This window comes from Pipra filicauda, unplaced genomic scaffold, assembly GCF_003945595.2.
Source record: "Pipra filicauda isolate LSUMZ 115617 unplaced genomic scaffold, ASM394559v2 scaffold308_size869403_pilon, whole genome shotgun sequence".
Lineage (NCBI taxonomy): Eukaryota > Metazoa > Chordata > Aves > Passeriformes > Pipridae > Pipra > Pipra filicauda.
In genome coordinates, this window is record NW_024104430.1 from 488,822 (window position 1) to 501,442 (window position 12,621).

The window sequence follows — 12,621 nt, forward strand, 5'->3', positions numbered from 1 at the left end:
CCAGTGCTGGGGAACATTTTGTCTTTTAGATAAATGCTAAGAGTCTCGCAAGGCCATGGGTCAAGGTTGAAAAAGTATGCCCAAGTGTGAGGGAACTCACAGCAAAATGTAAAGAACTAACAGAACTGTAACAGACAGATGTTCCAAAGGCCTGGTAGGTTGCATGGTGCTAGATACCATATTTCATTGGATCAGCCCAGAAAATTGGACCATTCATAGAAAAATTGGCAAGATTTTAAACTCAGTGTCTTTCCATCAAGTCTGATACAGAGTAACAAAAGGCTAAATTTGCAATATACAATTTTACTCTTAATAAAATCAAATTATAATTATATAAATTTATTATATACATCAGCCTCAATAGAATTGCAAGAGATAAATTTATTAGGACTTTTGCCATAGGAAGATATCATCAGGAAATTGCAATGGGCTATAAGAAAATACATTGATTATATATCTGATTTTCATATCCGCTAGAGTTGCAGATTTTAGTTGACGGGTTCACCTTTAGGAAGTATCTCAGTTCTTCTCTTAAAAAAGCAGTTTTAAAAATCTGAAGCAGAATGGTTGTTTACAATGGTAACTGTGTTTCTGCATTTCATTAGTTGGCTGTACAAATTTATTCTTGTGAGTACTGATTATTTTGTTTCAACAAAATTTCTTCTATTTCAAAATCTTCATAAGAACATTTAGGGAAAGGAAGAACATAGAGATTCTTCCACAATTCATCCACCTCAAGCTGTCTACAATAAAAACAAGCAGAGAAACTTAGATAGACCTATTGCAGCTGAAAACAGATTCTTCCTCAATAGTTATCAAAATTGATAGCATCACTGGAACAGTCCTCAAACCCCTCATTGCTCAGAGTATTCCTTTCTCTGGAAAAACAACAAATATTTTACAGCAATGGCAGAGCCTCCTTTCTTGCTGAAGGCATCACTGTAGGAATTACTAGACTGTAGACCAGGATCCCATTCATTCCGTGGCACCCTTATCAGTCGTCTTTGTTAAGGAGTAGTGGAATGCAGCACTGTTCTGGAAACCAGGAGTTCCCAATTCCTGTTCCAGGAGAGCTGAATCTAGTGTATTTGCAGACCTGGAGGCTTTGCCCATGCCAGCCTGATGCGTGCTGTTCCACTGCCCTTGGCAAGTCCAGCCAGCAGCAATGCTGAAGATAATCTCCAAAAGCTAGGTACATACAATTCACAAAATGCACAGAGGATGCTAACACAGCCAGCCACACAGACCAGCATGAGTGCCTTTGCCAATACTGCATAAAACCCCACAACACTCCACAAAACACAGACAGATCAGACTTGTTGTTCCTCTCTGGACTAAGGCTGACATGCACACACACTTGTTCTCTGATTGCGACACCCACAGAATTACAGGACCCTTAAATATGTACTCAGGCTCAACGTCCATCAGATCTCATGCCTGGGTCCTGATACCCTACCATAGTCCCTGGCTGTCACCTTTGGTCTTTCCAAACATGAACCTCTCTAATTAGTCCAGCCTAAAGTTCAGTAGTGAGTTGCACAACCCCCAGGCACAATGGACTGGGTGTCAGGAGGAGGGTACACAGCATGATCTCCTGTTGTTGGTCCCCAGACCTATAGACTAAAAGCCTGGGCTTCCTTGAGGACTTATGCAGCCCAAGCATAATCAGCTGTAAACCCTGCTCTGAGATTTCTCCATCTATCTCTGAAATAAAAATGGGCATTTCCCTTTGGCAGTAGTTGAAGGGATAGACTCTCTCAGAATAAAAGGAAAATTGTCAGGGTTAAGTTTGTATGTACTCTGCTGAGAACTATAACTTTTCACAAAGAAGCAAGGAATGACTATATTACCAACTGAATAGTTTTATGCTTATACTTGTCTCTATCTGTTTTTGTAGTCATATACCTTTATCTTAGTATAGTCTGGGTTGAGACTACATAGTCAGACCTGTGGTAAGAACTGTGCCTCTTTGGGATTATATAGGCTCAGAGAAAAGAATTGTTTATCTCCTTGCAATGCAAGATTATTTTTTTCTATGGGAGATATAGCACAGTTGGCCAAGATCTCATTATCTGTCTTTCCTCTTGCTCCCTACTATCCTCACATTTCATATCAGACTGCTTTTCTTTTCCTTCTCTGTGTTTTTGTCTGGTGAGACCAAGCTCTGAGATGGTGCTCATTGTTTGGACAAGAGTGTGAAAGCTTTTGGTAAATAAGATTAGAGGGGCTCTGTGGGAGTCAAGTATGTGCTTGAACAACCTGTATTATTTCGATGTCTCATTTTTAGATATGTTCTGTCTCATCAGTTCTGTAACAGAAGAGTGTACAGATGTATCAGCTTTTTAAAAATGAAAAGTATCAAAGGAAGTCCATGAATTTTCTTGCAGTATGCATTGTATATAAGAAAAACAACACCTATGAGAAAATTGTTATCAATATAGTGAAGCTGCATAATTTTGCTCAATGTACAGGAGAAATAATAGCATAAATTAACAATAAAAAACATTTTCATTATAATGGCTTTATGACAATGGATTATCAATATACAGGACCAAAATATTTTTCTCTATTCTTTTTTTTTTATCCCTCTTCAGGGACTTAAACCAAGGAACTCAAGTTAGAATCCAGCTTCTCCAGTCTGACTAAATAAGGGAGACTACAGAAACCTGTGAAAGGTGACTCATATTTAAGATCAGCACCTAAAAATGGCTATAAATTTGATCACATCTTTTTTTCAGCTTACTTTTTAAGTATACAAAGAAATGTTTTTTACCCATGCAAAGCACGTTAGAGTAGAGATATCAGCCATCATCGTGGCCAAATTTGTCAAGCTATTATGCTCTGTTAAAATATATAACAGAATAGAGGTTTCCTTTACACGATCTTTTCTATGATTGCACACTAGTTTTCCCTTTGCTTTTTCTTTTCCTTCATTGGATGTGTAGAATAGATCTTCTGCTGTGTTAAAAAGTCAGCATTTGGGATGAAGAAAGCTGTTGATTGCAGGATTCTTTCTTGTTCCTGAATTTAGAAAGAGCATACTGAGTGACTAATGTGATTGCAAGCAGAGAGAAAAGGTCTCATTAGTCAAAGTAAACAAATGATTCTATGGAAAATTCCTGTGTCAAGTCAGTTAATCTATCTCTTCACAGATGGTCACTATTATGTATTTCTTATTTTTTGAATACTCAGCTTGATGATCTGATAGCTTTGATAGACTTGCTACTCAGTCACAGTAATAAACAGCAGTGAGTGGGAGCTAAGTTTTGGGCATAAGAAGTGCCATTCAGTGATAAGCATTCTGCAAATAGCAGGTACAAGAAACCTCACATTAGGTACCTGGTCTTGCAGAACATTTTCACTCTTATCTTACCTGTCCTTGTCTTTCAGTGTTAAAATGGAACTGCTTTGACTGAAGAGTTAGGGTAATACACTAAAAAAGATTTACATTCTTAAATCCAGTAGTGATATATGCTGAAGAAAAATCCAGAGGCAAATTTTGATTAAGGAACCATAGAATAAGGGATGGAAACATATGCTGATTATAGAGGGAGGAAAATAAAGACATGCTGCTCTAATTATAGTATATGATCTTGTTATTGCAACTTTTTTCACAGAGCACAAGCATCCCTACAAAGGCATTACCTAGCTTTGATTTTCTTAGCTCAGTGGTTCTAAAATCTAAGTATGAGGGGCTGACTTCAGTATACAACTCATTTTGGAGTTCTGAGAGAGGTAATTTTCTAAAACTTACTTTACATAAAATGCTACTTAAATTTCTACATATTTTGGTTTGAGGAGCCAGCATATCTTACTAGTTTCTGAGTAATGACTGTTTCTTGAAAACCAAGACTTATCCTAAAGAGCCTAAACATGAATTTTGCATCTTAACTTCAAGATCCTGTTATATGAGATCTTGACAACTGTACATTGTTTTAGTTAGAATCATAGAATCATAGAATCATAGAATCGATTGGGTTGGAAAAGACCTCCGAGATCATCGAGTCCAACCCTTGGTCCAAATCCAGTCCATTTACTAGATCATGGCACTCAGTGCCACGTCCAATCTGCGTTTAAGAATCTCCAGGGATGGTGAATCCACCACCTCTCTGGGTAGCCCATTCCAATGCCTGATTACTCTCTCTGTAAAGAATTTTCTCCTGATATCCAACTTAAATCTCCCCTGGCGGAGCTTAAGCCCGTGCCCCCTTGTCCTATTGCTGAGTGCCCGAGAGAAGAGACCAACCCCCACCTGGCTAGAACTTCCCTTCAGGTAGTTATAGACGGTGATGAGGTCACCTCTGAGCCTCCTCTTCTCCAGGCTAAACACCCCCAGCTCCCTCAGCCTCTCCCCATAGGACTTATGCTCCAGTCCCTTCACCAGCCTTGTTGCTCTTCTCTGGACCCGCTCCAGCACCTCAATATCCTTTCTGTTTAAGACCAGTTGGAAATAAAGTTTAAGACCAGTTGGAAATAAAGCACTACACAGTTGCTCGCTCAACCCCCTTCTCCTTCCCTAAACCAGTAGAATGGGGAGGAGAACCAAAGTAAAACTTGAAGGTTGAGATAAGAACACTTTAATAATCAAAAATAAAGTATTAATTGTAAAGGATATTAATAAATATAAAAACAAGGGAAAAAACAAATGATGCACAATACAATTGCTCATTACCCACTGACCAATGCCAGACCTGCCTTGCAAACCCAGATTGGCCACCCTTCTGGGTAACTCCCCCAAGTTTATATACTGGGCATAATGTTCTATGGAATATCCCTTTGGTCAGTTCTGGTCACCTGTCCTGGCTATGTTGTCCCCCAATTTCCTTTGTGTACCCCCTCACTGGTAGAGCAAGAGACAAGAAGAAAGTCCTTGATTTAGGATAAACATAACTTAGCAAAAAACCAAAACATCAGTGTGTTATCAACACCATTTCATTCTGAATCCAAAACACAGCACTGTACCAGATATTGAGAAGAAATTAACTCTACCCTAGCTGAAACAAGGACATACATAAAGATGCAAACCCCAAAATGCAGGCATACATACAAGCATACTAAAAATGTACAAACATCATACAAAAATACATTTGAATGGTGACACCCAGACAAAGTATTCTCACATTTTCTTTCAAAATGTCACATCTATGTTTGCATCTCAATTTTGCAATAACTTTCTGCAAATATTTGAGCACTAATTACATCTTGAACTCAAGGTACAAATTTCATTAATCTGAGTAACATGGATTTTCTTCTCACCGTACCCAAGTTCTGAAGTCACTCAAAGTCTTTAGCAGAAGTAGAAGTTAAGAATAAGAAATTGGCTGGATGACCACATCGAAGAGTTTCAATCAGTGGCTCAGTGTCCAAACAGAGATCAGTAAGAAGTGATGTCCCTCAGGGAGAAGTATTGGAATTGATGTTCATCCATGTTTTTATTAATGACATTGAGAGTGGAATGGAGTGCACCCTCAGGAAGTTTGCAGATGGCACCATGCTGAGTGGTGCAGTTGATACACATGAAGGATGGGATATCATCCAGAGAGACCTTGAAAGGCTGGAGGAGTGGGCCCATGTAAATGTCATGAAGTTCAGTAAGACCAAGTGCAAAGATCTACACCCTGATGGGGCAATCCCCAATATCAATACAGGTTGGGAGGTGTATGGACCGAGAGCAGCCCTACAGGGAACAACTTGGGGTACTGGTGGATGAAAACTTGGACATGAGACAGCAACGTGTACTCACAGCCCAGAAATCCAACTGCATCTGGGGCATCATCAAAAGCAGGTCCAGGGAAGTGATTCTGCCCCTCTCCTCAGCTCTTGTGGAGTACTGTGTCCATGTCTGGGTCCTCGGTACTGGAAAGATGCGGATCTGTTAAAAGGGGTCCAGAAGAGGGCCATAGATCAATATGCCTATGAAGAAAGGCTGAGAGCAGGACTTGTTTAGTCTGGAAAAGAGAAGACTCCAGGGAGATCTAACTGAGGCCTTTGAATTCTTAAAGATGGCTTATAAGGAAGATGGCATAGTCTTTTTAGCAGGATCTCCAGTGATAGGACAAGGAGCAAGGGTCTTAATTTGAAAGAGGATAGGTTTAAATTGGATATAAGGAAAAATCTTTTTGTGATGAGGGTGATGAGATGTTGGGTCAGGTCGCCCAGAGAAGTTGTATATGCTTCCTCCATGGAAGTGTTCAAGGCCAGGTTGGGTGAGGCCTTCTAACAATCTGATCCGAAGATCCCTTTCTAACCAAACCATTCTATGATTCTTGATTCTATTTTTCTGATTTCATGAAATAGACTTAGTATGACATTTTAAATAGTAGGACATCTAGGACACAAAAAAGGACCCTGAGTTTCAGAGTGGTGTCAATTATTGTGATGTTGAAACATAGAGTAGCAATTATACTGTGAAGTGTCTTAACAAAACGTATAAAATGCACATTAGGTCTTTCCTGACAGAATAAGGGCGAAAAAATAAAGGAGGGAGTGAGACATTTAACCATAACCATTGCCACTGTTTATTTACAGAGTCTTCCTAGTAAATGCTTTTATGACTCTCAGGTTTACTTATGCAAAGTTTGTATAACAGGTTTATAATTATGAGAATTATCCTCCCTGGTGTGGTTTCCCATTAGGCATTTTAGACCCTGAAAATTATGCATATGTCTATTTTCACTTGAGGACTGTCATCACCACATATTTTTTACAGAGCTGGTCAGCAGGAGTTACCTACACCCATTAAGCATTCTTCATTCTGGGTCTGCTGCCAACAAAGATCATTAACTGAACAATGTATTTAATCTCATAAACATTTTTTGTGCTCACAATTTGCTAATGTTAAATTTCTAGAGACTGTAGAATTGCCATAATTTCTCCTGGGTTAAGCAAGTCCTGTTGTATTATCTTTAATTCTGAAAGTCTGTACAGATGAGTGATAAAAGTCTGAGGCTATAAACCGGAACCTTTGAATTTCCCTTGACAGATAAATGCCCTAATTGTTGATCTAGTCAATCTTGCACATGCTCTTGATCTCTGACACATTCAATGTTTTTTGCTGTCTTGGAGAGTGGAATGGCTTCAAAGGAAAGATGGAGAATTAAGAACATCCTTTCACTCTGAATGGACTCCAGCTTGTGATTTTTACTACTATCCCATGGAAGGAAAACTAAGATCTGGGTAAAGGAGGGAAATGTACATGTTTTTTCCTGTATTCAAATGCAGTGCTTTAGACTTAGAGGTGTAGGAGGTTCCCAGACTTCATCTGTCTCCATTTTCTTTCCTAAGAAAACTTTTGGGAAATTCCAGGCTATAAACCCTGAGTGTAAAGGATGCTTTGTGTGGATCAATAACACATTGAGATGCAAGGGAGGGGCATTTATCCAGCAGCATTTTCATTTAGTTACCTTAACAGGCTCTAATTCACCTAACCGGTATTAATTTTTATGACAGCAACTAGAGATAGCTAGGAATAAAAGCTAAAGATTGAGCTTAAAAGTTAGACATCCTTGAACACTGACAGAATTTTATTAGTTTTTAATTTGGGGTTGGATCTGTCCTAATTGGGAGACATTCACTTAAATGCGATTATATGAGCATGCCAGGTTTGTGTTTCAGTTTTGATTTACGGATGAGATTTTCAAAGTTGTCAGATTTGGTTTGGCAACTAGCCAAAAGCATGCAGTTTGGGGGCCTAGGTTGCTTCAAAAACATCTCATCTTACCTCAATGCAGTTTACTCTGTGGAAATTTTGGTCGTATTTCTGTCAAGATGATGTTGGCTATTGACTTCAATTAAGCTTGTTCTTCCATCTGGACAATTTTTCCTGTAAGATAATCAACCATGACAACTGAGCAGAGGAGAGCTTTGGAGTATTCTCCTAATTATATTTCACATGTTTATTTTGTAATAAGCATGGTTCTGGCTGATATTTTAAAGAAGAATACAATGAGACTTTGAAGCTGCTAAAATTTCTTCTGTTTCAATGCACTTAACAAACGTAGACTGTCTTATGAAGGCAAAAGTTCTACAGAGAACATGGTACATATGATGGGAAGACATATTTAAGGAGTTATATGCACACAGGGGAAGCTATTTAGATAAATTGAGAAAGTGTAGAGAGCTGAGATATTTTTAATAAATGATGATTTAAAGTGTTTTAAGTAGATGGTCAGGTAGTCTTATGACCTTAAAACTAGGATTAAAATAAGATACAATTTACCAGCGTAATTGACAGGTAGAGATGTTAGCAGCTCTAAATCCTAGTTTTTATTTTAGCTCCTGTTTATAATACAGTCAAAATTTGCAGTTCAAGACAAAAATTTCCATGAAAATTACTGACAAGTAACTTTCCAATAAATATTGGATTTTTAAAAAAACTCTCAACAAAAACTACCTGACGCATAAATCTGAGCACAGATTTATAATGACATAAAATTTTATTAGCCAAGCTAGCTCTTTCCAGTCTCAAGAATCTTACCTCTTTCTCAATATATTTTTCCCAGATTGTCATGTTTTATTTAACTAAATAGTACTTTGACAAGGTAAAGCAATGCATTCTATCACTCAAAATTTTCCTGTTATGTATTCCTAGCTCTTTCACAGTTTGTTTGAGCTTTTCAATGGTTGACTCATGTAATGACTACAACAGAAGAAAATACTATGACTTTTAAGTGAGAACCATCCTCAAAGAAATGTTTCTTCTAGGTCAGTTTCATCCAGGTCACTGTAAAAGGCTGTATTTCAACAGGACAAATTTATAACTGAGAGTTTAATTAGAACCAGGTTTTGACTTTCATATGCTTTTCAATCTCGCTCCTTTATTCCAAGAACAAAAACTTATCTAACAAGGTTTTTCCTTCCTTGAACAGCACACTCACACTTTGAAAATTAATCCACATCATACTTGTAGTGAGCGGTGAAGTATGAAACATACACATCTAAGGGAGTTATTCTGGAGCTGTATGTGGAGATCTTTTCCACATGGAATATTATGGACACCTTGGTCAGGAGAAAGCTTATTCTGCCTGGAGTCTGTTCCCTCTGCAGAGTGTAGACATGTATGAGGCCCCTTTTTCAGGGCATTTTACTAGAATAGGACAAACTTTTGTCTTACATGCATATATATGCCTTCGTACTACACATTTTTTACCTTTCTTTTTTGACTGATCTCAGCTGTCTTGGATTTTTTTAACCTTTTAACTTAATTAATAGCATGTAAAATATTTTTTCTTCTGCAGGAAGTGAAACAATTGCAGTGATTGATCAAGTTCTTTGACCCAGGCTTCTTTCAGCTTTTAGCAAGATCTCTAGGTAACTGCTCAAGCTGGCAAGTAGCATAAAATTTGCTTACAAATGTCCATGTATACTTATGTAATAAAAATTATCATATGTGTTAAATATTCTTAAACTTTTTTTTATCTTCTGAAACATCTTACTTTTTTATCTCCTATAAACCTTTTGGTTCCCCTTCAATCTAATTTTTAGTAATATTTGAATATTCCTTTTTTAAAATTATCATTAAGATAAATTTGCCCTATTTCTTACTTAACAAACAAAATGTAAAAATTAATACTTCTAGATATTTAATAACTCTTATAAGTTATATATCTAGGTATAAAATATTTTTACATGAAAATCAAGGAACAGCTAATATTTCTCCATATTTGTCAGAGACAAATTGATTATATTGATTACTTTGCCAGAATATGTCTCTTCTCAGGTTAGTTTTTACCTTTTTTAGGGCAACAATTGAAATATTGACATAGTGCAATGCAAGAAAATTACTACTTTTTCTCAGTTTATGAGTAACTATTAATAGTAATTCTAATAATGTTTATTTAATTTTCCCCAAATATTATTAACTCTTTTTCTTTATAATAAGTGTTTAAAATTTTCAAACTGTATAAAAAATGAATTAATAAAACATGTTTGTGTTCTGAACCAGAGTGTAATGAGTAAATAACATTCAAGAAGAGTATATTGTGTAGACCTGGTAGCTGCGATCTATTATGAAAATAAAACTTCCAGGCTTCCTGTGCTTTCTCCAACAAGAATTCGAAAGAGAAACCAAAAAAAAGAGAGTGTCGAGTCTGTTCATGACTGAAGAAGAAAGATAAGGGGAGAAATAGGTAATCCTGAAGTGTCAGTTTTATATGCTTTGATTTGTATTATGACTGACAGATATTGATATCTCAAGAAAAAAAGTCACCCTGCCATGAAATGGTGGAAAATTTCTAATTACAATTTTGTGGAGGAATCTAGTCCGCCAAACATGTCTAAACATACATGGGATAAGTGGTCATTTACCTTCAGGAATAGCCTTTGGCACTGAGGTTCAGTGGTGAGAATTTAAAAATAAATCAAGAATCTTGTCTACATGTGTTTCATTTGGTAAAAACAGAATCTTAGATGTGGTAGCAAACTGTATTTTGTATTCAGAAGGATTCCACGTTTGCTCAGACGCAAAACAAAAATCTGTTTTTGTCTCACTGGGCTACTTGGCATGGTTAGCATGCAGGAGCAGAACAAGCAACAACTAGAGGAACAACACGACTGGAGTACATGTGAGAAACTATGAGCAGAAGTAACTCATACCATAAGAGCAGTCTGACTCAAACTGGGCTTCGCTACCCAGAAAAACTCGACAATCTTAAACTTTGAGTGAAGTTTTATGCATTCATAATGATGTGAGGAATTAAGTAGTCTTATCCTGTTTATTTATCTTATTGAATTTTTCTCCTGCTAATGAAAATATTAGTTTTTAAGCTGAAAAAGGCAAAAAGCTGTTCATTGAATGCTGGGAAATTTAGGTTAATGGTTCTGGATTTCTGACTTCAAACTTCAGCTAGTCTCTTAGTAGTAACACCTTCAAATTTGAACCTGGTTTTTATTGTTGCTAGTCATAACCTTGGGAAAATTTTGATTTCTCAGTAGAGTCTTTCTGGGACATATACCCAACTATCATAACACTAAATAATATTATTCGTATCTCTTTTGTCCCCTGACATCCTACTCAACACTTGGCAGAAATCTGTCTTCTAAAAGCGAGTGTCAGCTACAAAATTCATATTCTCAGATAACTAATTGAAGTACCTACACTTGAAGCCCAGTCAAAACTGGTTTCTCTTTGTATCCAAAGTAGATAGCTGGGCATCTTCACACACAATTTCATTTAATAGAAATTTACTGTTCACTGTCTGTACAACAGACCCAAAAAGAAGTGATAGAGGTGGTCTTCTGAGAGGTGTAACCACAGCAGATTGCAGTGGTTCCTATCAGATCCATGGAATTAAAATCCACCAGTATTAAGAAATATATAGACAATCACAAGTATAGATGAAAATAAGTGATTATTGGTCAAGTGTTGCGGAGGAAAAATACATATATTATTCCCCTGTTCTTACACTTTTCCCTCAACCTCAGCTTTTGACCATTGTCAAGGATAGAACACTGGGTGGAAGGGACTGTGATGTGACCACACACCCATATTCTTTAGTCTCAGGAAGACATGGAACATTTGGGACCTTTTGAAAAGGATCTGCATTGGAGACTTTTTGATGGAGAATCACCACCAGAGAATTATGGTATCAGGCACAGATTCCTGTATGAGAAGTTTCTCTTCCAGGATCAAAGCCTAGTTTTACAATTATGCTGATGAAGGTATGATTTATACCCCCTATACTTCAAATTACCTTCCTTTACTGCTTTTACTTCCTTCAAGGCACTCAGAACTTAAATAGATCTTGTCAGCCTACCATCTGCTTCCAGTGGCAGCCAAGGGGCAGAAACATTTATAACAACAGCAGTGAGGCTCAAAAGTGACATATCTTTCATATGTATTCACCACTTATTAGAAAAAGAGGCCTAAATGACAAAAAGAAATATTTTTGTTCTGAAAAATAGTAGCTACTCTCCTCATCTGAGTTCATTGAGACAAGAATAGGAAATATTTAAGGTACCTTTGTGCACTGAACAAGTGGGCTAGTGAAAGAATTTTGGAAAGCTTTGAGGTCACTTAGTGCATGTTTTTATTTTCTTTTTCTATGTGTAAAATGTTGATGTGAAATGCTATCCAGAAGACAAAGTGAGGTTAACATTAGGAGGGATAAACAAACCTGTAGCCAAGGCAAGTTTAGATTGAAATGCAAGTCATATGATAACACTGAGACTTAAGAAATGTATCTTGGAGTTGGAATTTCAATTCTTCAGTAAGACCTGAAGTTCTAGAAAATAAATATATGTTCCACATAGACATTTAAAATCAACTATATTCAGTGGAGATTTACACAGAAAGCAAGCTCCTTCCCCCAAAATTTCTGGTTCTCTAGGAAGTTGTGTCCTATAAACTGTAGTGAAACAAAGACTGACATAGTGTTTAGAAGCTGAAGTTCATATGTTCTACATTTCATCTTAAAGAATGCACTGAACTTCATAGTAATAACTAAGTTTGCAATATTGCGTGGGAAATCCTGGACAACAGTGTTCTTCCTATTATGTGTGGGAAATTTTTGTCTGTGCATCATGATATCTATCCCGCTGTTTTTCTATGTCTTGGTTAACAGGGACTACTTATTGTTTCATCTTAGACCAGCCATAATGAAATAAGAAGTATTTAAAAGAAAA

General features: G+C 37.0%; 1 long non-coding RNA gene across 1 annotated transcript; it reads right to left on the reverse strand.

Annotated features, from left to right (window-relative positions):
* Window positions 1-2,452: 2,452 nt before the first annotated feature.
* On the reverse strand, window positions 2,453-7,818 carry LOC120323647. The gene is made up of 3 exons (XR_005564306.1): window positions 7,721-7,818; window positions 5,744-5,872; window positions 2,453-3,021 (listed from the first exon to the last, which is right to left on the reverse strand). It is a non-coding gene; the product is annotated as an uncharacterized LOC120323647 (long non-coding RNA).
* Window positions 7,819-12,621: the final 4,803 nt, after the last annotated feature.